This window comes from Motacilla alba, chromosome 8 (assembly GCF_015832195.1).
Source record: "Motacilla alba alba isolate MOTALB_02 chromosome 8, Motacilla_alba_V1.0_pri, whole genome shotgun sequence".
Lineage (NCBI taxonomy): Eukaryota > Metazoa > Chordata > Aves > Passeriformes > Motacillidae > Motacilla > Motacilla alba.
In genome coordinates, this window is record NC_052023.1 from 27,030,125 (window position 1) to 27,054,390 (window position 24,266).

Genomic DNA, 24,266 nt, shown 5'->3' on the forward strand with positions numbered 1-24,266 from the left:
GGTTTTCTCTGTAGTTTCCACTGCTGGTGATTCAGTTTGAGGCTGAGCTGTATCTCTCTTCAATTAGTGGGTGCTTTTGCTTTTTATCTGGGGCAGGAGGTGTGTGTTTGCTTCTTTGTGGGGGTGCTTAAAAAACAGTTAGCGTGATGCAGATGTGCAGTTTTCAGCAGATATGTAACATTTAGCTAAGTCTCATGGGGGGATTAATACCTCATTGGAAAAAAATAATTCACTCCTGTAATTTCACCAAACTGATGCAGCATTTGTAATCATCATTGCGTGAAACTGGCTGCTTTTCTCCCTGCTCCGTTTCACTCGGGTGTGAAGTTGGTATAAACACTGGTTACCCAAAAGAAAAATCTACTCCAGTCCTTTTTCTGGAACCTTGGTGGCTGTTTGGTTTCCAGCAAAGATTAGCCAGCTTTGTGTGTGTCTCTGTTATAAAATGAGCATGCTATTAATTTTAACTGCACAGTTTTTGCTTGGAACAGCAATTCAAGCTGTGAGGGAAATTGTTTTTTGTGCGTGTCGATATCAAAGGAATTTCAACAAAGGTGACATTCAGCTCCCTTTGGGGTCTGGAGTTGAACTTGTCTCTTCTGGGGTTGGGTGCAGAGTGCCCTCGAGCCTCTTAGGAAAACCTTTACCAGAAGGTGAATGGAGAGCTGGAACTACAAGAGATGTTCACCAGTGCTGCAGGTGGAGAGGAGCTGGAGGAGAAACACGTTCTGGCAGCCCAGTGCTGTCAATCCGAGTCCTCACTGCCTCCCTTGCTGCCTTGTGTCTAACCAGCTGCTATAAACATGAGGTGGAATTATGGTTGTAAATGGAGTGCTGGAAGAGTCTGGGGGCTAAAAATACAGCTGAAAGTAGCTGCGATGGAGTAATTTGCCTCAACAGGCAACCTCTGGCATTGTGCTGAGCGTCACCAGGGCTCTGAGGTTAAAGGAGCTGTGTGTGACTGGGGAGAAAATGCAGAATTCAGCAAGTGTGGGGGTGCCAGCTGGAGAGACCCAGTGGTTTTCTGGGTACACCATCCATTTCTCCATGTTTCTTTGCCAGCAGGATGCTGGGTGAAGGCGGGGTGGTGCTGTTTTTGTTGGAAGCAAGCATGGTACAAGAGGCCATGCTGGTCCAGAGGCATGGCATGTGAAAGCTGTTAGTGGTTTGGAGCTTTTTAGGATGTTCTTTTTCTCTGGTTGAAATATCCAGCAAAGCAAGTGAAGCATCAGCACCCATGAGGGAGAGCTGCTGTGTTTCATACCTTGGGTTTTTTTTTCATCTTTCCCTTCATCAGCATATAGGAAACAATGAATGCAAATCTATTCCCCAACACGTGCAGAATATATTTGTTGCTTGGAATCTGAGCTGGGCAGGAGCTCTGAATTATCAGCATCTGATTCCAGAGCTTTGACAATCTGCAATCTCCTTAATATTCTGATGAGCCACCATGGGTATTATTCCTCTGTGGTTTTTTTTAACTTTTTTTTTTTTTCTTGAAACTTATATTGCAGTCTGAATGCTGTTGGTTTAGGATTAAAAGAGATATTGGCTGGCTCTGTGCTTTGCACAATTTTCCTGTGACAGCAGAAAGGAGAGTGGTTAGTATGATTCTCTTTCCTTCACAGTAGTACAAATGAAGCCTGAATTAGTAACAACTTTTAAAATTGAAGAGTTATCTCCTGTTCATAATTGTCTCTCTAATACTATGACTACCAAAGCACATAAATTATTCATGCAAGGAAGAAATCCTCAAATTTTCTTAGGGAATCACAGCTCTTCCAAGGAAAAATCTTTTTGCCTCTAAAGACACTGAGCAACTCTGCTCTGTATTTTCTGGCAAGAGTATTATTCCAGTTATAGCTTATCTTAAGAAATAACTGCAGATTAATTTTAAAAGACACATGTCTTTTAAAATGTAGCTTGCTTACCCAAATGGCAATTAGATTCATCTTAATGGTAATGTAAATCTAGAGTAGCTCTCCAGCCTAAGGGCTGGCCATTTTACTGTCCAGCTGTTTTCCAAATGATTTATTTCATTTTCCCCTTTGGTTTCCTTGCCTCACCCCTCAGCTTCACTCTTGCTGCTTGTAGTACAGTGAGGGAAGAACAGCTGCACTTAGCAGCTCCAATAAATGACTTTATTAGAATTAGAATTGTGTCTGCATTACACTAATACCAAAGGTCTTAGTTCATCTTGTAGCCTCTAAAACAGTTTGTCATCATTTCCACACTGCCTCCTTTCCGTGGGGGAAGGCAGCTCTGACTCAGCCCCTGGATAAATGGGGACACAGGGAGCTGAGTGCTGCTGCCAGGCAATTTGGTCAGGCTTTGTCAGTGGCTGGAAATGTCTTTCTCCCCACTTACTGTAATGTTGAGCGTAACATGCAGGAAGAAGACCTGCTTTACAACAGCTCAGGAATAAGGACACCTTTGTGTCCAAATGATATAAAAAAGTCTTTAATCTTGAGGATTGAGTGTGGCTATTTAGAGGAGAGTACAAATGTTATCCTAGGGCACAGCAAAACCAATGCTCTATCTGAAACCTGCAAATTCTTTGGCATTCCTTGCTGACAGGAAATAAAATTAAAAGCCTTACTCTTTTCAGGTGTTCAGTGAACAGGCTCATGAGTAGGGAGTTGCCTTGTTTTAGTTGGGAAGTAGCTCACATTTTGTATGGCAGGATGGAAATTCCTTGCTGCTTCTCCTGGTTCTCTCAGAGCAGTGGAATTACATGCCAAACACAGCAGAGTTCCATGCCATCCCAGGGAAGCCATGCCTGCAGTGTCCTGGAGATGGAACAGAGCAAGTCTCAGAGGTCAAATTCAACTCCAAGGTCTGTATGAAAGACCTGAAAGATGAGGTAGGGCTTAATGGCTCCTGGAGAGACCTCACAGACAGACTCCCTTGCTGGGGAAGAGGCTTCCATTTAAAATTCTACCTCTGGGCTTCACTTTGAGGCTTCCCATCTTTTCTTATCTGCTGGACCAGTGTCAACTGCTGCTTGTATTTGTCTGGTCTTTGCATCAGGAAGGTCTCTACAGAGCACTGGAGGATCACCCCAGTGCCCAAGGAGTGTGACTCCCAAGGGTTTTGCCCTAGGAAAAAGCATTTCTTCTTCTGCATTTTCTAATTTCTTGTATACTATCTTGTAGCTTGTTATTTTTCCAAATTAGTCTCTCTGCTACACCTGCCATGGCTCCTAAACAAAATTTAGACTTGCAGCCCAGACAGAATATTAACACCATTCTCATTTATTTTGTGAAGAAAGGGCTAAAAAGGGAGCAGCTTGGCTCCGTTGTCTTGTCTAACTTGTTTAATGTCAGTACATGAAGTATTTCACTAGAACATTTCCAACTTTGCTCTTAGTAAGTGGATGTTTTTTGTGGCTGGTACACACAAGGTATGAACTTCCATTCACGCATCTTTGCCATAGCTTCTTTGCTCTCACTCAAATACCAGTTATTTCTCTTGAGTAACTTATATAGCGGCAAACAAAATGGGTAGAAAAAAATGAGGTTTGATTCTTATCTTTCTGAAGGTGTGCCTTTGTCCTGAAGAAAAGAGAAATCGTTATTTATAAACCAAATAATACATTTTCAAATGCAGTGTGTGGTTTGGAGGGTTTTTTTTAAACTGTTCTACTTTTAACTGGAATTCTGTGGGTGAAGTGCTAGAATAAAACCCAGCAGCAGCTTGATGCCGTGCACCCACTTGGATGGTAAAGCAGAAAGAAAAATACCAGGGAAGCTGGGGAAAGGGGCAGCAGCCCTAAAAATCCAAACTCTTCCTAATCTGTCTGTTAATCAATTGTGTTACTGCACTCTCAGGAGTTCACAGGCAGCCTGAAAGCAGAGACCAAAGTTCTTCATGGGAGATTTGACAAATCCACCTGTCAGTGTCACCCGACAACTGATTTATCATCTCTGACAAGTAGAAAATTGCTTTGACTTGTCTGCAGGACAAGTAAAATTTAGTAACAGTGATGGGGTATTTTAAAAATTGTCATGATCATGTAAATCCTGTTATCTCTGTAACCCAAGTTCTGAACTGTAAAATGACATTAACTTGCTTAAAAAAATTAAAAAGGTCTCATATTAACAGATAACAGGACATTTTCCTCCCTCAGTTCATTTTTAAATCCTTGTTGCCTTTCAAAGGCTGACACTTCTGTCTTTCAGCCCTATTTCTCTGGTAATAGAATGTTGAAGATGCCTTTTAAAGAACAAACCCAGCATGTAGCTATATCACATCAAAAAACACAAAGAAAGAAAGTCTGCTTAATCTGACAAAGCATCAGTGTTTAGGCTATAAGCTCATTATGAGGCTTGTATAGTGGGAGCTGATTTTTTCAAATTAATTTCTATGATTACCATAATAAACATTTTAATAGCCTTTCCTTCCCTCATATCCTCAGCAGCTGAATATTTCAGTAGGTTATCTGGTCTTTCACAGCAGCCTTTATCCCAATCAGCCATGCATGATCTGTTTACAAGAATGCTTATAGGTATTTCCACTATAATTTCATGTTCCAGGTTATGCTGCTTCAGCAGCTTCTCTCAGTGCATTTGGGGTGTTCCCAGAAAACACTCGGGGAGCTTTGAGAACTTTGAATTTCTAATTTTATTTGGTAGTCAATGCAAAGAAGTCACATCATATTCTATTTAAATTTTTCAAGTGTCTGAAACATAATTTGCTGTAGCAAATATCCAACACCTTGAACAGCAAGGCTGGTGCTGCAGTGTTTGGTTTGGTATGTGTGTTATTTGCTGACAGTAATAAGTAAAGCCTGTGTTCTGCTGATGCTGTGACTGAGAGGCTGAGTGAATCTAGAAAGTAGGAATAGAGCACTGTTGAATGGCAGAGCTTTGTTGGGATTAGGGATCTGTGCAGAGCTGCCTTCTGCTGTAGGGTTCCAGCACAGGAAGGACAAGGACCTGTTGGAGTATCCAGAGAAGGCTCCAGGATGATCAGGGGGATGGGGCAGCTCTGCTGTGAGGAAAGGCTGAGGGAATTGGGATTGTTCAGCCTGGAAAAGAGAAGGCTTTGGGGTGTCCTCATGGTGACCTTTCAGCAGCTGAAGGGAGCCCACGAGACAGATGGAGAGAGACTATTTACAAGAGCATGGAATGATAGGATGAGGAAAAACGGGCTCAAAATGAAAGAGAGAAGGTTTGGATTAGATGTGAAGAAAAAATTCTTCCCTGTGAGGGTGGTGGGGCCCTGGCACTGGGTGCCCAGAGGAGCTGTGGCTGCCCCTGGATCCCTGGAAGTGTCCATGGCCAGGTTGGACATGGCTGGAGCACCCTGGGATATTTGAAGGTGTCCCTGCCCATGGCAAGATAAGTGGACGACCTTTAAGGTTCCTTCCAGCCCAAACCATTCTATGGTTTTATAACTCAAGACTGCAGCTTCTTGAAGCTGGTAGAGTTTCAGGCTGTTGCATCACGTAGGTTTCAGTCTTGCAGCTCAGCATTCTGATACTGCTTTTCTTCACTTGCAGCTCAGGAGCAGCACCAGAAATGTCCAAAAATGTTGTACTGCCCTAGGCATGGTCACAACATACATCCTCTAGGATCCCTCATTTGCATCCAAGACCTGTCCTGGCTCAGTTTCTATGACAATCTCCTGCTCTGTATGTTGTCCTTGATTACTCCAAAGCTCCTGCTTCCCTAGTTTGTTTCCCATCAGTAGCTTTGAATATCTGGCCTGGAGCCTTGAGCATTTCTTCTGTCTCTCACTCTCCCAAGCTCATTGTCAGCAGCATCTGAAAGCTGTTTATGGGAAGGCTAGGTGAGCATTTGAAATCAAAATAAAATCTCCCAGCAAAATAGTGACATAATCAACAATTCTAGTGGGTAAAGATGGTTTTTTTCTAACCTGTCCCTTTTCTGCATGTGGTTCTCCCTCACCTCCCCTTTTTTACTTTCCCCTGCTGTTTAGGCTTTGGGGGTGGGACATCTAATTTTAAAGATGCATTAAATGCACTAGCTAAATTTACTGAGCTAAGAAAACAGCACAGAAATAATGTAATAATTGTCAAAACCTCCTATCAAAACCTCTGTAACAGAAATAAAGCATGGACAAAATGTATGGCACTTCTGAACTTATTACTTTCGCTAGTACTGAGGATAGACAGCAAAGTCTATTTGCTGATATTTGCAAGATATTGTTTGATTTTATTCTTTTTCTTTTTTTGAAACTACCTGGTTGCTGGTAAGTGTCAGCATTATTGCTGTCTTGAGGCTTTTCCAGCGACAGCTCATTAAGGAATTGAATACTCTCAGAACTGCACTCTTTTAAAAATAGGGGGTTGAGGATTGTGTGCAAATGAAGGAGTAAACAAAGAGGCTTTGGAATTCCAGTCTGTTGCAGAGGAACAGCTTCATTGCTGCAGGAAGAAATGGTTTCTAAGAAACTTTTGGAAAAAAGGAGGAAGAAAAGAGCAGTGCTTAAGCCTGTGACGTGCAGCACACTTTTACAGTGTTTCAACATCAGCGTGGATAAAAGTAGTGAAGATGGACGATAAAAGTAAAAGCACCTCTCATGACAAGACCAGAAGAAACAGGTTTTGCTGTAAAGATGAGATGCTCCTTGCACTTGTGTTTTAAGCAACGTTTTGCTCTTTTAAAAGTGTTTGAGGAAGACAGAGATCAAGCAGGAGACATGATAATTACATGAAGCTCATTTACTTCTGACATGTCATGCCAACCATTAAATCAGGAGATGTGATGAAAACAGGTTTAGAAGGTTGTTTTGCTAAGCCTGAGCTGTTCGTTGTTTTTCCATTTTAGTTTAGTTGCAGTTTTGTCGTATAAAATCAGTCAAGGCATAAATACATACAAATATGATGGCCTTTTAAACTTGCCATGTTTCTAACAAGTGGTGTAGGAAACTGCTGCTGCCTGTTGACCCCGTCCCTCTGAACATCAATAACAATATGTTTATTTTTCCCCATCTCAAATGTTAAGTTGTTGATTTCAGTGGTTTTGACCTTCATTTCCTGTTGGAATGAGACTTTTTTTTTGTTCCTCCTTCTCCTTGGATTTGAAGGTTGACCATCAGGAAGCAATATTTTTTGCTTATTTTAAGCTATGCAACATGTACTCATTCTGTGCTTTTTCTGTCCTTGGTTTCAACTTGTAGTATCTCAGCTTCTTCCTCATTTACTCCAAACACATCCAAAAAAAGGGGCTGTCTTTCCTCTTGCAGGCTCTAAGCCTTTAGTAACACTGATATTAATATTATCAGCAGGCTGAAGTTCATAGGGTGATGCTGAAGTGAGAAACAGAGTGTAAAGGAATTGCTTTGTTATTGTACTCAAAGACTTTTCTCAAGTGGAAAAATAAAACCCCCTGTTGGAAGTTCAGCAAGATCCTCTCACCAATGTTGGGGTTTGAAGGTACAGAATTAGAAAGCAGACTGACAGTAGGATACAAAGAAGATGCACAGCATCTGTCATGCCTGAAACTGTACAGATTCTGTTCAGTGAACCTGGTCACTTAAAATTTACCCTGGTTTTACCTGTCCAGTTAAACATTTTAAGTAAGTTTTGGCAGCTGCCTTAGTTAATATCCATGTGATTGGTTTCTTCATGTCTTCATTTTTGCCCTGCAGCCTTCTTAGTCTGATCCTTCTTTCAGATAGCATCTTTAAAATACTGACTCATTAGAAAAATGCCAGGTTTTTAACATCATCTTAATTTAGCCTTGTGCTTTTTTTTTTTTTTTTTTTTTTGGAGCAATAGTGCATGCAAGCTTGCCTTTTTTTCTTCTGTATTCTTTTGTTTCCCTTTCCCCCACTGTATTAACAGCTGTGGTAGATGAACCAAGAGCAGGGACCCCTGCATTATGTTGGGACTCTACTTCAGTGGTGCCTTATCTGAAGCCTTGCCTGAGTAATGGCTCTGTCAGCCTTTGCTGGAGGGGATAAATTTGGCTTTCCTGGTCACAGAGTACTAGTCTGACTTTTCTGTTAACACCTTTGACTCTTTCTTTGCTGGCTCTAAAAACCCCCAACAGTTTAAGTAAGCTGTAGCCAAGTTGGAGCTGGAGGTACAGTATATTTTAATCCTGTCTTCATGTCAACAGTATTTTGATTATATGAGATGGAAAAGTTTAAGTTACTCTGTGTGTACTTGGTATCTGTAAATCACAGACACTGTATCACTGTTAACTTTCTAAAGAAAAGTGTTATTCAGATTTAACTTTGAATATATTTCCCCTCTATTTCTTATGGTTGTGATCTGAGAGATGTGAGTGTTTTCTCTCCTACTTTCCCCCTTTTCCCCAAATTCTTACCTAGTGATTCCAGACAGAGAGAGAAATATGTCAAAAACTTACATTAGGTTTGTTTGCAGTGACCTGCCAGACTCTGTGGATGCTGCTTGGTATAACAGCTACCTAGGAATTTGGGTCCCCTCTTTTAGGATGGACCCATTACCTCCCAACTGTTCTGGCTCCCTTGAATAGTGTATTTGTAGATCATTGATGTTGATGAAGCAAATGCAGATCTACCAGATCCCACACTGTCCAGCACGAGGCTTTCTGTCACTCTAATTCCCTTATCATAACCACAGCAACTTCAGTTATCCCTGAATCCTGGCCCATCTGTCTCGGATTTACTAGAATAGCATCATGCCTTAAATAACATCGCCTCCATTTGTGGAAGCAAACATTTATTGTTTTATCTGCAGGCAGAATTGATGAATATTAGTGTTTGCAGGGACAAATGGCATTTTATCATGGACTCGTAGCAATATCCTACCTGGCTGCACCTGGTGTTGGAGACAAGGTACAGGGAAAAGTGCCTTACAGGTGGACTTCCAGGCCCAGAGGGGACTGGAACCCTCTGTCAAAACTGATTATAAATGTTTTTTTTTCCTAATTTCAGCTGTCTGTTTAAATTTTGGATTTTATTTTTGTGATCAAACACTTGTCCCAGCTCCTTTTCCTGACCAGTCTCAAGGATTACTTTTCCCCCATGCCGAATAAAGAACGATAACGTGCTGCAGCTTAGGGCACATTTGTTTGAGTGCTGTCCCATTTGATTAGGCATCCTTGGTGAACCAAACCCACTGATTTTTTTTTAACCCACAGAGTATGGAGCTGAACTTTGTTTCAGATCTGAATCTCTGGTATTTGTGCTGATTTCACAGATGGTGAAACTTTATTTTCCATTTTTACAAGCTGATTTTACAGATATTTGGGGGAAATCATCCTGCCCTGTAACCAGCATGAGTAAGCATCAAAACTTTTCTGGCTCTTCCCAGTATCTTTTCTGCTGACATTTTTTTGTTGTTGTTGTTACAGTGCCTTTTGCAGTACATTCGTATCTGTTTTATTCCTGGCTTGTAGCAACTGTGAGAAATCTTTTAAATAAGGACAGTTGTTAGTGTGTGTGGGTTTGAGAAGTTAGGAATTCACAGCTACTTGAATGTGCAGAAAGAAATAGCCTTCTTTTTCCAGCCTTAATGATTTGAGGACTTTTGGGGGAGGGCAGGGAGGCATCAGTCATTTCTACAGTCATTTGATGCTGGTGGATCCCTCTTCATCCTCCTGTGTGGGATCCTCTGGTGGGCCAGTGTTGAAAGGCAGTTTATGCACATGCTTTGCTGTGTTGGAAAGCTTCATTAATTAGAGGCTTCTCATTTTCCCCTTGATATTTTACTGCTCTCACACTTGCTGATCCCAGGGGGAGGTGGTTCCCCCAAGGCACAGCCAGTCCTGCTAGAAGGAAAGGTTCTACTAACCTGCTTTAGTGCTGGGCAAAGGGTGTTGTGAATTTCCTCCATTCATCGATTTGCCACTCCCAAACAAATGAGCAGTCTGCCCTTGTTTGGATCACCTGATTACTAGCCAAAGTTTAGGAATAGAAGGACAAAGTAGTATGTGTGCTGTCGAAGTAGCTTCTAAACATTTGATTATAGGGTTAGAAAGAAAATGATATGAGAAGAAAACGCAAGTGCAGATTACACATGAGAGCAAGATTCTTCATGGGCTGCTCTGGGAGCCTGGCAGCACGCTCTGCTGCTCCTCACGAGGCTCCATGGCTCTGGGATTTCTTCAGGCTTACAGTTCTCTTGCTAAAATCACTAAAATAAATCAGCCTAAAATAAAACAGCCTACCTGTGCTCTGCCTAGGCTGGGCTTTGAGAGTTGGGTGTGAGCATGGGAGCAGCATAGTTTTTTTGAGCTATGCTCTCAATTCGGGTAAAAAACAGGGTGAGAATCCTTTCTTAATTTTTCCACTTAATTTGCACATTACTCATACATCTCTTGGTTTCTTGCAGCATTTTTGGGTCTTCTGTATGTCTTTGACTGTTTCTCAGGGTTTGGGACTTTGGTTGTCCACAGACCTGATGAGGTTTACCTTCCCTCTCTCTGTGAGCACTGCACGAAGGCCAAGTGTCACACTTATGACAGGTTTGCCATTCCCTGCTTTTTTTTTTTCCCTTTAAGCTACCTTCCTTCCTTTCCCACCGCTTCTTTTCAGCATTTTTAGCTGCTGCAGTGTTTCTGCTATAATTAGCTCTGAGCATGACTGTTATCTTTCCAGAGTTTAATTTTTAAAAGACGCTCAAGAGGAAGTAATGCTCGCTTGGCTGAAATCCTTTTATTGTTTTAGCCAAGTGGCCAGCTTGGTGATGGTTAACACAAAGGTTTCTGCTTGTCCTCTTCAGGTCCTCAGTCTGGATAAAGGACCTGACGTCCCATGTGATGTACAACTTAGACACACACTCCCCCCAGTGCATGTGCTGGTTTATTTTGCTTTAGTCTGGTTTTGTAGAATTTGTCTATCTAGGTCATAAGGGAAAATAAGCTCAGGGTATTATATGCAAAACAAATCTGACTTTTGACTTGTTCCCTCCGGAAGAAAGTTCTGTGCAGGGTGTTGATTCTGCAGAAGTTGAGGCTTGAATGTATGGAGGGAGGAATTTTTTCCTTGCTTTGAAGCTTGTGCCAATTAGGGCTGAGCTGGTGAGGTGCTGGAAGCTCTGCACCCTTTTCCTTATAGTGTACGAGTGCATTTTGTCTCCATATTTACTAGTGTGAAATTTTAAAAAAAATAATAAATTGAACAGGATACAGGAACAGTAACTTCACCTTGCACCATCTTGCAAACAAATCAGCGGCTATCGTCCTGCCCTTCCCAGAACTGGGTGTGGTGGCTGAAATAAAACATCTCACAAAGAGAACACTGCCCTATTGTTTCAGGGCAGCAGAAAGATGACTTCTGAAGGCTGAAGTGAGGGGTTTGGTAGTTATTTTTACTGCGGGTGTCTTTTTTTGTGGGTTTTATTTTTTCAAGTATGACATTTGGACTGGTCTTGCCCCTTTGTCTCCAGTCTTTATTATTTTATTGATTATCTAAATAAATAAATTTTACAAGGAGCCTTCAGGGCCACCCTCTGTAATTTTAAGCTCATTTCAAAGTATCTGCTCCAATTGAATTGATGAATTTCAGTGACTGGTAGCTTAGCTTAGAAGTGTTCCTCTGCACCAAGGAGGGATTGTATGAAGGAGAACCTCCCTCAACAGTTGCCTCAATACTTGGCCTCAGAGAAACGTCCTTATCCTTTTTCTTCCACCCCCTCATTGTTTTACACTCATGCTTTTAACTGCCTTGAATTTCATTTTTAGTTTGCAAGCTGGAATTTTCCTTACTCATTTTATGAATGCAGTGCCATGCAGGAGTCAGCCTTGTACCTTAAACCCAGTCTAGAATTACTGCATAACTAGGAAACAGGAACAAGGCCTCCTGCATAACTGGTATAATTTCTCTTGCTGAATAAACCTGTTCTTATGATTATTTCTGTACTGGCATCAGTCCCAGAAGGTTTCTGACTGGATGTTCATGCCCACCTGTGTCCTGTTTTGTGACTTTTGCCCATGGATGTGGTCTGAAGTATCTTTGGTCTAAGTGTGGTGTCTATGTTCCTCCTGGAGAGATGCTGGATACTGAACAAGATAGCTGGACTTGGCCCAAAGACGACTAGTGGAAAGCTTGAGAATTGTATTATGCAGAAGAAAAGCTTAATGGACTGTAAGAGAGCCCCTGGGATCTTGGAGTGTGAGTGTCCCAGAGAACCCTGGATGGTGGTGCAGCATAACTGAAGATAAAGGGAAAACCACGGGTAATAAAAGTGTGATTTATGGTGGTGACTTCTTGTGCCAAGTAACTGCGTGTGAGACTGTTGTTCTCAGGAACATAAGGAGTGGTCTTTGTGCTTATGATATTATTTACTCCAAACACTAATTGGCACTGAGTGGATTAGAAAGGAAGTGATTTTAGGGTGGCTTTTCCACCTGAAAGCACAAAGGCAGAAAGAAGCAGGAGCTTCTTCCTTTGCAAGCACCTGCTGCCATGTGGCATTGAGGAGTCTGAGCACAGCCCCAAGTGTGACATTTCAGCAGGTCTCTTACTGATGAAGTAACACTTGACAGTGTATAGCAACGTTTTTCTTTCAGCTTCTGTTTTCATTTATACTCAGTATTGCTCAATTAGAAGTTTTCTCTTTAAGATCTACTGGTATGCCTTTTATATCTGATCTTCCAAACATATCCTTGTGTGACTTTTCCATCTCCTCTGTGTTTTCTCTTGAAGAAAATCTGATAAAAATGGCTGATAAAAAATTATAATTAAAGTATCCTGCCTTACGACAGACTTGATGATAAAAATTTTAGAACACGAACATCTTGTAAAAGCAATCATTTCAGTTTGCTTGCTGTGGTGGACTTATGTTTGATCCTTCAGTCACATTTGGAAATATAAAATTACAAATTTTGAAAACTTTCTCTCTATTTCAGACTGAAGGCTTAGACTGCATAAAATCCAAGTAGGATAGAGCAACATGTGCTAGTCAAATGAGCAAAATAGTTGACATCCTTCAGCTCTGGTAACAAAAGGACCATAGTCTGTGGAATCCCTGATGCCAGCTGTGTTGAAAGTTGCTGACTTGGCCTGTGGCTGTTCCCTGCTCATACAGAATTACACTTCCACAGACACAATCCAAGCTGTGTGCAGTTTTCTTTTTTTTTTTTTTCCTAAAGAAAAAACAAACATATGCTCAAATATAAGCAGAGAAGTATGTCAGAGATGCAAAATGAAAGGCAGGCAACAAAGCATGTTTATTTACAAGAGTGCCTTTGTAATTTTGGTTTCTGACTAGGGTTTGCCACGCCTTCATTTCTTCATCCCTTTTTCCCTTCATTCATCTTCAGAAGTACTGCAGCTTTGCCTAATTCCTCGAAGAGGAATGTAATAAAATGATAGTATTTCTAAGGAATGCAGCATCACATCTGACTGGGCAGCCTTCCTCATGTCTGCTCTTTGACTTTTTGGGCTCTGCTACATGCAAATAATCCTCCTCCTTTAAAGGGCTTTTCCTGTGTGTTGCATATAATACAGATTAAAAAAAAACCCCAAAAAACAAGAGCAGCTTCTGCTCTGTGCTTTCTCCCTGTTGCAGTGGGGAGAGGTGAGTGATGGAGAAGCATTTCCATTTTCCTAACCATGGCTAAAAAACCTGAACAGTCTTTAACAAGTCTAGGATGCAAGTAGGGCTGCTCTTTGTGAAGAACAGCATGTTGTGCCATGGAGGGAGGGTTTAAACAGGGCTGAGAGCCATGCGTGGCTTTGATGGCATCTATAGTGGCTACTTGCAAAAAGAAGAAACTGTGATGTTGTTTAGCAAAGTTAAGTATTTCCCCAAATATTTTCTGTTTTACAGAATCGTGGTCTTTAAGTGTAGGACTATGATAAAATGGAAATAATCTGAATTTGTAGAAAACATGCATATATTTTATGTGATTAATTTTGGTAAGCATGATCTCTGAAAGTAAATACCTGTTTTACAGTGTTGTTTACACAAGAAAGCAGTCAGGAGCATGTGTTTCTTTGAAAGATGACTCTTTTGGCTGCAGCACAATTTTATTGGGAGCTCTTGGGATCGTTTGCTCTGCAAAATGCATTGTACTCTGGTAGTTATTCCCCCTGTCTGGAAGAGGATGGTTGGTAGGGTTGAGTGTCAAAGAGCTCTTGGGCTGAAAAATTCCCTGAGACATCTTCCTTACTGCAGGAGAAGCTCCCTTCTAAAGTCAAAATCATTTTCCCAACAATAAAACTGTTAGGGAAATCACAGCGCTGTGATTTTCACTGTGCTAATGCAGCTGGGAAACCCTTCACTTTGGAGGCAAGCTGAGAATTTCTATTGCTAATCTGCTATATTAAGGCAAATTAGAGTTAACTGATGTGCTTCTAAATGGGGCCTGTGTGAAATGAAGTTCCTTGCAGCACAATTTTTTCTTCTTTTTTTTATTTTAATAGCACAATTTATTATTCCCTAAGTAGGTAATTCCTCTTTGCTGATAACCACGCGTCTGGTCTTCCCTTCTGCTGTTGCAGTTCCCTTGGAGCAGCACGGTGCCTTTCCAAGAGCCAGTGATTGAGTTGGAGCCCCTTGAGGGGCTGTGTTTAGACTGGCTGCGAACAGATCAGCTCCTTCATGTAATTACTGAGCTCTGACAGAGCAGCTCCTGTAGCTCAGTGCACATTACTGCTTTCCATTTGCTCTCTGAGTTGCAGGACAGCCCTTCCTGCTTGGTGAGGCGTTTGTACCTTTAAAAAAATGAAGGAATCATTTTGTAGCTCTCAGCAGACCTCTCAGTAAACATCAGCAAGTTCTGCTTATCTGTGACATAGTATGAAAATATTTGTCTGTCTGACTGTGGGTCGTGACTTCACTGGCTTGAAATGGCACCTTTTGGAAGCGCCTCTCCTGCTGGGATGCTTTGTCTTTGGAGTGACAGCTCCCACCTGTGTCAGTCATGGGCTTCACCACTGTGAAAGATCCTCACTTCCACGGTGAAGGATCCTCAGTGAAGCCTCACCTGGCTTTGCAGCACTTCTGTTCTCTTGACTGCAGGGAATACTGGAAGGTGTTGGAGACAGGATTTTTTTCCTGAGGCTCTTCTGTTCATTTGAGTTGTGTTTCAGCATTATGGAGCGGGATGAATGAGTGGTGCAGAGACAGGGAGAAAGGCTTTGTGTTTTTTATTAGCAACAACTGTGCAAGCAAACTTAATTTGGCATTCTGAAGCCCGCTGGTGGTGTTCCAACTTTACCCCTCAGCTGTTGCTCACTGCATTGCAGAGGCCTCTGTAATCTAGCAATTTCTCATTGTCTCCAGCCCCTGCCATTTATAAGTGGGGATTCAGGTTGCAGAGCAGATTAAGAGAGCATTCCCTTTTATTTTTAATTTTAATATAAGCGTTTCCTCAAGTCATAGGAAAAATACACCTGGCACTCACTAGCTGGGGGATGTGCGCTTATTGGATGCGATGGAAAATACCTGTATGATCTTGTCCCTTGAGGTTTTATAGGAAAGAAGCAATAATATGCTCTTTGATTATGACACTTCCTATATTTCATCTATTCTTCTTCTCCCAAAACAACCAGTCTGGTTTATTATTTCTCTTCTCCCTCCTCTCTCATTTCCTTCTTCTGTAGTTCCTGGTATTCCTCATCCTGTCTCTTTTGTCTGTGTGCTTCCTTTCCTTACTGCTGCCCCACGTGCAGCAGCAGTGCCATCTTGCTCATTTTTAGATTAAAGTTCTTATCCTTTTGAGAGGGATGTTTTTTAGGACATCTTTTATCTGCTTTTTGCCTTTTTTTTTCAGGTTGTTGCAGAATTAGAAAGGTTTGCAGGAGCTGCCCCAAAGAGGCCAAGCCTTCCCTTCTCTGCATGCCAAGGGGACAATCTCTACAGTCCCCTCTCTCAAATCCCATGTTTGTACTTTTATTTGGGAGAGTAAATCCCACAGGATTTGTGGGCATCCTTCACCCTACCCCTGTTCCTTAAAGCAGTCCTTTTACATAAAACCATTTTGCACAGATTATTCTGGCAGTTTTTGACACGCCACTGGTGAGTTTGCATGTGAAACTGTGCTCTGGGGGTCCAGAGTGCTTTTTGCCTTGCACAAAAATGGTATCCCAGAGCTATTCTGTGCTGGTGGGGAAAGCTTCTCTCTTGGGAGCTACATTTTTGTCTGCCTATTGCTTGCACTGGTTGCAGTCCAGCAGGCTGTCAAATGCCTGACTTACCCCACTTAGAAAAACTTGAGCAGCTTTGGCATAACCCTCAGCTGAGGTTCTGCAGCCGACTGGTGACTCACAGTCCCACTCACAAGAAAGCAAGGAGTGGTTGGGTCAACTCTGCTCCAGTAAATAAGGTAGCTGTTGCTAATGCTCAAAGGTATTCCTGATTTCTGCAGTAAAACTGGCATCTCATAAATGCTGCTTCATGCTTTTCTCCTCTCCAGACAAACGTTTGAAAACAAGGAAAGAGATGAAGGTTGGTGGAATTTTTTTTTCCTGCTTGGTAGCCTGTAATTGTAGTTCAAACAAAGCCCAGGATAACCAACACATAGGAGGGAAAATTCACAAAGTACCATTCAGCAACACACCTGGAATCTGGTGTGAAGATGTGATTTGCTTTTTTGGGCTACTTTTTTTTTTCCCCCCTCTCATTGACTCTAAAATACAAGGGCCATGAGAAAGAGTTTTGCAAAACAATTGAAAACAACTGCCTTTCTGTTCTGCTAAAGCAAAAACTGTTGCTTCACTAGGCTGCCTATTCAGACTTCCACACAGCCAACGTGGAAATCCATGAGCTATCAAAAGGGGCAGTTTTGATTCCCACGATGACATGGGACTGAAATGCTCATTTGAGGGTTTTTGAGGGAAAACACATTCTTTTGCACGTGGATTGCAGCGGGCTTTCAGGGTTATTTCAGAGAGCAAATTACAAGATTCTCCTGTGGTTCTGAACTCCTCTCTTCCTTACTGATGTGCCCAAGTTTAGGGATTAAGAGTAGGTTTCTGGCAGCTGTCTGCCAACAGCAAAAGTAGGACCTTGTATGCAGTCACAGCCATTAAGCATGTCTGGTCTTTGGTGGGGAAAAGGGAGATTCCAGGAGGAGAAAAGAAGAGACCAGCAAATTTCTTCTGCTGTTAGCAAGCTGGACCTCAGCAGTCTGGCCTCTGAGATGATAAATTCCTGCTGGGAGGATCACTCCAGGTGGAGGGTGGCTCTGTGCTGTGCTCTCCCGCAAGTCCCCAGACAGAACGGTTGGTTCTGTTTGTTTTGTGCTGGATTGGTTTCACAATATTCCTAAAGGAGTAGCACCTCCCACTAAAAGCAGTGTGACCTCTCACTGTCCCAGAGAAAGGTGGCGGGTTGTTCTGTTTGTTTGTTTTTTAAAGTGGTCATTTGGTCGGCTGACCTCCTTGGTAAAGCATACCTTCAGTTGAAGATTAATATCTGCATCCTTCTCTTATCATATTGGCACCTGGAATAAATATATCTCAGACTTCAAAATTATCAATAGAGCTGCAATGAATAAATTTCATAGCACCAAGGGGTGAATGAGAACGAGGGAAATGGATACCTTTGAGTCTCTTGTGCCTCGCAGAGTAGCCAAAGCTGCAATTACTGTCAGTTAACTGTATGTTCTGTTACTTACAAAGATAAGATAGTTCACTAACAGAGTAATAGCAGTATTTTGTTATTTTAACTTGGCAGTATCCTACAATGAAACAGAAAATTTATTAGCATACTAATGAATTATGTACTCTTTCTGTGGTGCACCAGCAAGTAAACTGTGTGAGGAGACACTTGTACTTTTGTCTTTTTAGCATAGTTTGGCTAGAAATCCTCTTCTAAAACAAGAGGTGCAGGGGAGGCTGAGATCTGATGTGCTTTTCTTTGCACTGCTGCTGAGAAGAAAATCATTTATCTCACCTCCCGGCAGAGCTGGTGGCAAACACTGGGAGCAGTGCTGTGGTAACAGTGGTCAGAAGTGAGATGGATGTCCTGCAGGTGCAAACAGCATTCCCTCCTTGTGCTGAACACAGGGGTGTAGAAATGCACTTGTCTCTGATATGCAGCCCAGAATTATTTTCCTAGAGAAATGCCATCTGCGTTCCCAGCTTTGCTCACACTGGGTGAAGGACTGCAAAGTCCTGTGTGAGGATCCAGGAGAGTATGTAAAGACTCACCCAAGTGCATATTTCTTCTGGTTTTGCCCCATTTAATCTGTTGTAGATACCTCATCTTATTTTAGCTTCCCATCCTCAGTCTCCCTGACTTCCCCTTTTTTCCTTCCCTTTCATCTTTAAAAAGTGTGCTTTGATTAGGAAGCTGTAATCTTTTTATAGTTCATTTCATTTAAAAGCACATTAACCTGCAGAAAGAGCCACTGGCTGTCTCTTGTTCAGTTTCCAATGAATTTCCTGTTTGTCTGGATGCTGAGTTATTCACTCACCAGTTAAGGGAGGCAATTAGGCTGCTGAAAGCTCCTTGTGGCTGAGATCTGCCAGGCTGGCACTCGCTGCTGCGGCTCAGCCACAAAGGCTTTACCCCTTACTGGCAATGGCATCATTTCTGCACTTCTTTTTCATCTTTTGGTTCAGATTTCCCATCTTCTGAATTTAGCTTCTTGTCTTTTTTTTTTTTTTTCTTTTTGTCTTTTTTTTTTTTTCTTTCTTGGTCTGGCTCAAATTGCAGCTCAAAAGCAGTCTTTAGTATGTCTTTCCTGCACATTTATGCAGAAAATTTCCTGTGTCCCGAGGGAGAGAGAGCAGTGGGAGAAGAGAGAACAATCTACAAATTCTTCCTTATCAAAACCCTGCGACAGAAATGGAAACTTAACTTTTTTTTTTTTTTTGGGGAGTGCACTTTAAAATACTGTATGAACTCCAAAAAACTTAATTTGTTCATCGAGAATGTTGTTCAAGAGGTGAGAAATACTTGCCACTGTGTTTAGCTCGTATTTTGGGGGAGTTGTTTGCCTTATCCTTGCAGGATTTGTGTGGAGGTAGAAGAGACAATTGCAGGCAGTCTTGTTCTGCCACCACCTGTAGCTGCTGAAAGGCCAAGGGAGAGTGGCTCCATGCTGAAGGAGGGGAGATTTCAATTGTGTATTAGGAAGAAATTCTTCCCTGTGAGGGTGGGCAGGCCCTGGCACAGGGTGCCCAGAGAAGCTGAGGCTGCCCCTGCATCCCTCAAGTGTCCAAGGCCAGGCTGGATGGGACTTGGAGTCACCTGATCTAGTGGAAGGTGTCCCTGACCATGGCAGGAGGGTGGAATGAGATGGGCTTTGAGGTCCCTTCCCAGCTAAGGACATGAGACCCCCATATCCCTCTGTGACAGGACCTTACTTTATCTCCCTGTTCTCCTCTCTCCTCTTCTTTTTCACTATGAATTCTGCAAACATGGCTAAGATGTTTGCAGAACATCTTGCAGGGAGAGGGGACTTCTTCCAGAGGATGTGCATTGCTGGAGAAGAAAGGGACACCTGACTTAGGGAAGGAGACTGAGGTTTGAAAAAGCTGAGATAGAACAGCTCTTGGAAACCTTGGTGGAGGCTGTATCACGTGCTCAGACCTCCATGGCCAAGGTGGGTGTTATTGTTGAGAGGAGGGTGAACCTCAGCCCTGCAATGAGAACTTGCAGAGCAGCTCCTGGGAAGTTTTGATTTTTGCTGAGACTTGGATCTAGTAATGAGCTGCATTTTAGAGAATTCCTGCTGCAAAAAAGGGGTGACTCCATATTTGTGACTTCTTTATGGTGGTTTTTTGTCTTATCAAGAGTTATTAGAGACATTTGGTTTTGATGTCTTGGATTCAAGAAGACAATGTGTCATTTTATTAGCACATTTCTGGAAGGGTATGTAGTTCTCCCCACACCCCCTACCCTTGCTCTCCGTGGCCCTTAAAGCCTGATTGCTCTATCAGTCACAGCAGTGCTAGTGCTGCCTGCAGTCACTGATAATTTTCACTCTGTTTTAAATTTTGCTAAAGCAAAACAGAGTCATGGAATTGCAATTGGCATTTAAACATAGTAAATAAATAAACTTCTGCTCCCAAATAAAGACTTTCTCTGGAGACAAATTCATGGTGATCTCCCAGGTAGTCTCAGTGTTTTTTTTCTTGCCTATCTTAATTCCTAGTTACTGTACAGAGAGAGACACTGTATTGGAGATGCTTAAAACATGGAATTTTTCAGTTAGATAGCTTTTTCCAGATGGGATGCAATTTGTGGGGATGGGAGGTAGGGAGTTGGTGAGTATCTGTAGGGGTAGACTTTAAATAAATAACTTATTAATTTTTAAAATAATACTTTGATCTGTGGTATGCTTTGGGGTTGGTTTTTTTTTGTTTGTTTGGGTTTTTTTCCCAGAGAGTCTTTGAATGCAGACTGTGCAAATACTTGGAGAATGATCGAAGCTATTAATGCATCATTGATTTCCTCCATTGACTTGTCCATTAGATATTTAATCTCTTCTTTTTAACAAGTGTGTATTTTTCCGTTTCAAAAGCAGCCTCCCACTGTCCCTTGCATGGTGGGAAGCATTTCCTGCTGGCTTTCTGTCACTGTGCCAGCCTTCAGACTTGGCTTGAACACTTTGGACTTATCCTGCCTTTCTGCTGGAGCTGGAGGAGCTGGGGAGCAGATTCACTCATGGCATGGCCACCAAGGCAGTTTAATCTGTCCTGCCTGAACAGTTCGTGCTGTGATTCTGTGGTTTTGTTGGCAGGAGCAATCTGAAACCAATCGCAGTGGTGTCCTGGATACTCCCCTGCCCTGTGTGCTTTCTTCTGTCCCTCATTTTTCTCAGGCCAGTTGTAAGAATGTTTTGTTAGATGGTCACTGCTGATGAGGGTTTTTAATAATAGCAGCTGCTGTAAAAAATTAAATTAGCTGAAGTGCATCTGTTTCACAGAGTTCTGTGAAACTCTAAGAATACATCCCACTTACCCCCAAAAAACCCATAAAAATGAGGAATGATCAGCTGTTCTAGGGACTGTAGCTCCTGCTACAAAGGGACTGTATTTTTGCTGTTCTGAAGCAACTTGTTGAGCTGCATGCCTGAGAAACAAAGTGATTTGACTCATGCTTATATTTAGTATCATTACCTACTGCATTAGGTTCCGTTTTCTTCCGAGCTCTAATGTTTTTGCTCAGGAAGGTTAACAGGGAAAACGCCCAGCAGAAGGCATTTTTGTGCTTATCAGAGGGCAAATGCGTGGAAAACATCAGGTCACTGTGCTGGGTGTCAACTTGTTGGGTGTTTTTTTTTTCTTCTTTTTTTTGTAGAGTCTGTAGAAGGAGCAGTATCTAAGGGTGGGGAGAGGATGTCCTTCCTTTTTGGTAAAGCCTGTAAAATTAGAGGAGATGGTGCATCCTTAGTACAAATGTGATCTGAAATCTCTCCGTCGTGGTCCCAAATCATGTATCATAAATATGAGAGTCCAACCTTAAAATATACCTTATGACTCTACCTACCCAAGGTGATAATTTTTTCTGGTTTTGAATATATTTGTAACTGAAACAAAAATTCTAATTGCTGCTTTTATATGTAATATTAAAAATATGTTTGGTCTTATATTTCTGTTTGGAGCAAGCTTTTACTTTAACTTTCTGTAACCACATGGGAAGCAAAGGGGAGATGCACAGGTTTAAAGTGCAGCTGGAGAAGCTTTAGTCTAAAGTTGAAATCTTTGAAGCCTATTTGAAAGCCTTGGCTGCCAAGAAAGCCTGGGCTCAGCTCAGGAAATTGCATGATTCCTGGTGCTTTTGGAGCCAGGTGAGGAGCTGTAATTGACTTTTCACCAGTGAAGTGCAGAACGTTCCGTTCAGTTGGTGTGTAACAGGTGAATGAATGCCCCAGGCTCTGGGGAAGTGGTGTTGAGAGTGGAAGTGGGTGGAAGGGTTTGAGCGTGGCTTTGCTGGTCTGAAGCCTGTGTGCTGCTCTCCATTCTCCTCATTGCCATCTCCTATGTCAGTGTTGGTCTGTCCCAGAAAAGCTCTTTAAAGGGGTTAACTGACCAAACTCATCTTTCTCTGTGACCTTAAATGGATCACAAATTCAAGACTGTTTTTCTTCCCCTTATGGGGGTGTGGAAGCTGCAGAGCTGCTATCACATTTTCCTTTCTGAAGCATGAAGGGCTTTGATTCCCCAGAGTGTTTTCTCTCCCTTGCTCCCAAGCAGTCTTATCCCAGAGCTTTTTATTTTTACTGCATGGAACCCCTCCACACCCAGGCTGAGGAGCCTCTGCTGCCTGAAGTAGCTGATCTGTACAGTGGTGCAAATCTGAAGTGTCCTGCAGCATCTCCTGAGATTCCCTGTGATAATCACATCACCCTGCCAAGGAGCCCTGTTAATATTTATGTGGCAATTGTTTTGGTTCTTGGCAGAGATAAGGGCGTTAATGTGAAGCCTACTTTGGCTGATTAAAGAAATGATTTATGTTTTGTACTGTAGCAGTGATTTCATTACATGTGAAGAATTAAATTCTGAATGTCTTTTGGTGGATGTGTACATAAAAATATGCATTGAGGCAGTTAGCTGGCATGTTGGACTACACCAACCTCTCCCTCATAAGAATGATGAGGATCTGCTGGTGCAAGTCCAGAGAAGGGCCATGGAAATTATCTGGAGAAGAAAAGGCTGGAGCACTTCTCCTGTGAAGAAAGGCTGGCAGAGTTGGGGTTGTACAGCCTGGAGTAGAAAAGGTTCCAGGATGATCTTACAGCACCTTCTGATACCTAAAGGGGCTTCAAGAGAGCTGTGAGGGAATTTTTACCAAGGCAGGACAAGGGAGAATGGCTGGCACAGTGCAGGGTTAGATGGGATATTGGGAAGAAATTCTTCCCTGTGAGGGTGGAGGGGCCCAGGCACAGAGTGCCCAGAGAAGCTGTGGCTGCCACATCCCTGAAAATGTCCAATGCCAGATGGGAGCAACCTGACCTAGTGGAAGGTGTCCCTGCCCATGGCAGAGGGTTGGAATGAGGTGATCTTTAAGGTCCCTTCCAACCCAAACCCAGTCAAGTGAAGGGAACAAGGGTGGAGGGATGTTTGCTCAGTCCAGCTCTTACGTGCTAGCAAGTTTTTCCTAATGAAATGGAAATGAAGGTTTGAAACTGTGTGCAGTTCTTCCGTAATGAAGTGCTGCTTTTCAGGCTCAAACAGTGGAATGAGGAGAAGGAACCCTTCAGCAAAAGGCCACTGGGCTTTCACACTGCTTGCCCTGTGCTCCCTTGCCTCTCTGCAGCTGTGCTTGTCTTGTGTGGAGGGTTGTTGTGAAACTTTTCCAATGTACCTGGAGAGATTCGTGTGAATTCTCTGATTTTGAGAGCGGCACTGTTTCTTTTTTGACTCCAACCCCTTGATCTCGCAGGTAACATTAAGGGGTATCAGTAATTTAACTGTCCTTTACTTTTATAAGAATTTAATTTCTTGAAAGATGAGGTGAAAAGAGGAGGGGAGAAGACTATGCTGTTGCTTCATTAAAAGAGTAAGAAAAGATGGGGTCTTCAGTAGCCAGCTTTGCAAGATGGTAATAAAAAAGGTCTTTAAATAGTTGCAGATCTCTCAATGTTTTAGTTTAGATGTTAAAAAGGCCTTTTCTGAGATAAGTGGTCTTTGGGAGAAAGAGAAATAAAAAGCACATCTGAGAACACATAGGATGGCAACTCTTTCAGACAGGCACTTCTCATCATCTTGAGGCTGAGGCTTGCACAGCTCCTGGCTTTCTCCTCACTCAGCCTTTTGTACCAGCCACAGTGTGGCTTGGCTCCAGAAGCCACACGGAGCTCAGGCACTTTTTCATTGGTGTTTTCAGTGAAGACACTGCCTGCTGAAGGCTCCAGACCAAGAACTGCTGTAACTCTGGTGTGCTTTCAGAGACAGGAAGAGTCTCTAGTGCTGCGGAGCCTTTCCCACCCCGGGTGGTTGGGGAAGGTTCACCTTTGGACTGGCATTTTCCCAGCACTGGATTACTGCAAGCAGAAGGGCTGCTGTGTCTGTGTCCCAGCCAAGGTGAGAGTGGTCACTGTCTGGCTGACCCTCAGGGGTGGAGCAAGACTCTGCTGTCCATCCTCCCTCCTCTCTCCTTCCAAGGATGCTTGGATGTGACAGACTTGCCTGATGGCAGCAGACATGCAGCTTTGGAGAGCTGCTGAGCAAATGGGCAGAGTCTGTGTGTGTCTCTCTCCCTTCACACACCAGGGAGGGCACTGTCCAGAGCCACCCAGCTTGTCACACTCTGTGAGCACAGTGCTGGACACGAGTGGCTGCTGCTGTGTCTCTCATGGGTTCTGCTTGCCCTTGCTCATCATGCCTGCCAAGTGCACAGACCTGCTCGGGAGTCAGTGGAATTGTCGAAGAAATCAGCATCTTCCTTTGGAGCATCTTGGGTC

General features: G+C 42.7%; 1 protein-coding gene across 3 annotated transcripts in view; it reads left to right on the top strand.

Moving 5' to 3' along the window:
* Positions 1-24,266, top strand: part of RASAL2 (RAS protein activator like 2) — a 164,279-nt gene that overhangs the window by 12,684 nt on the left and 127,329 nt on the right. The window lies entirely within an intron of this gene.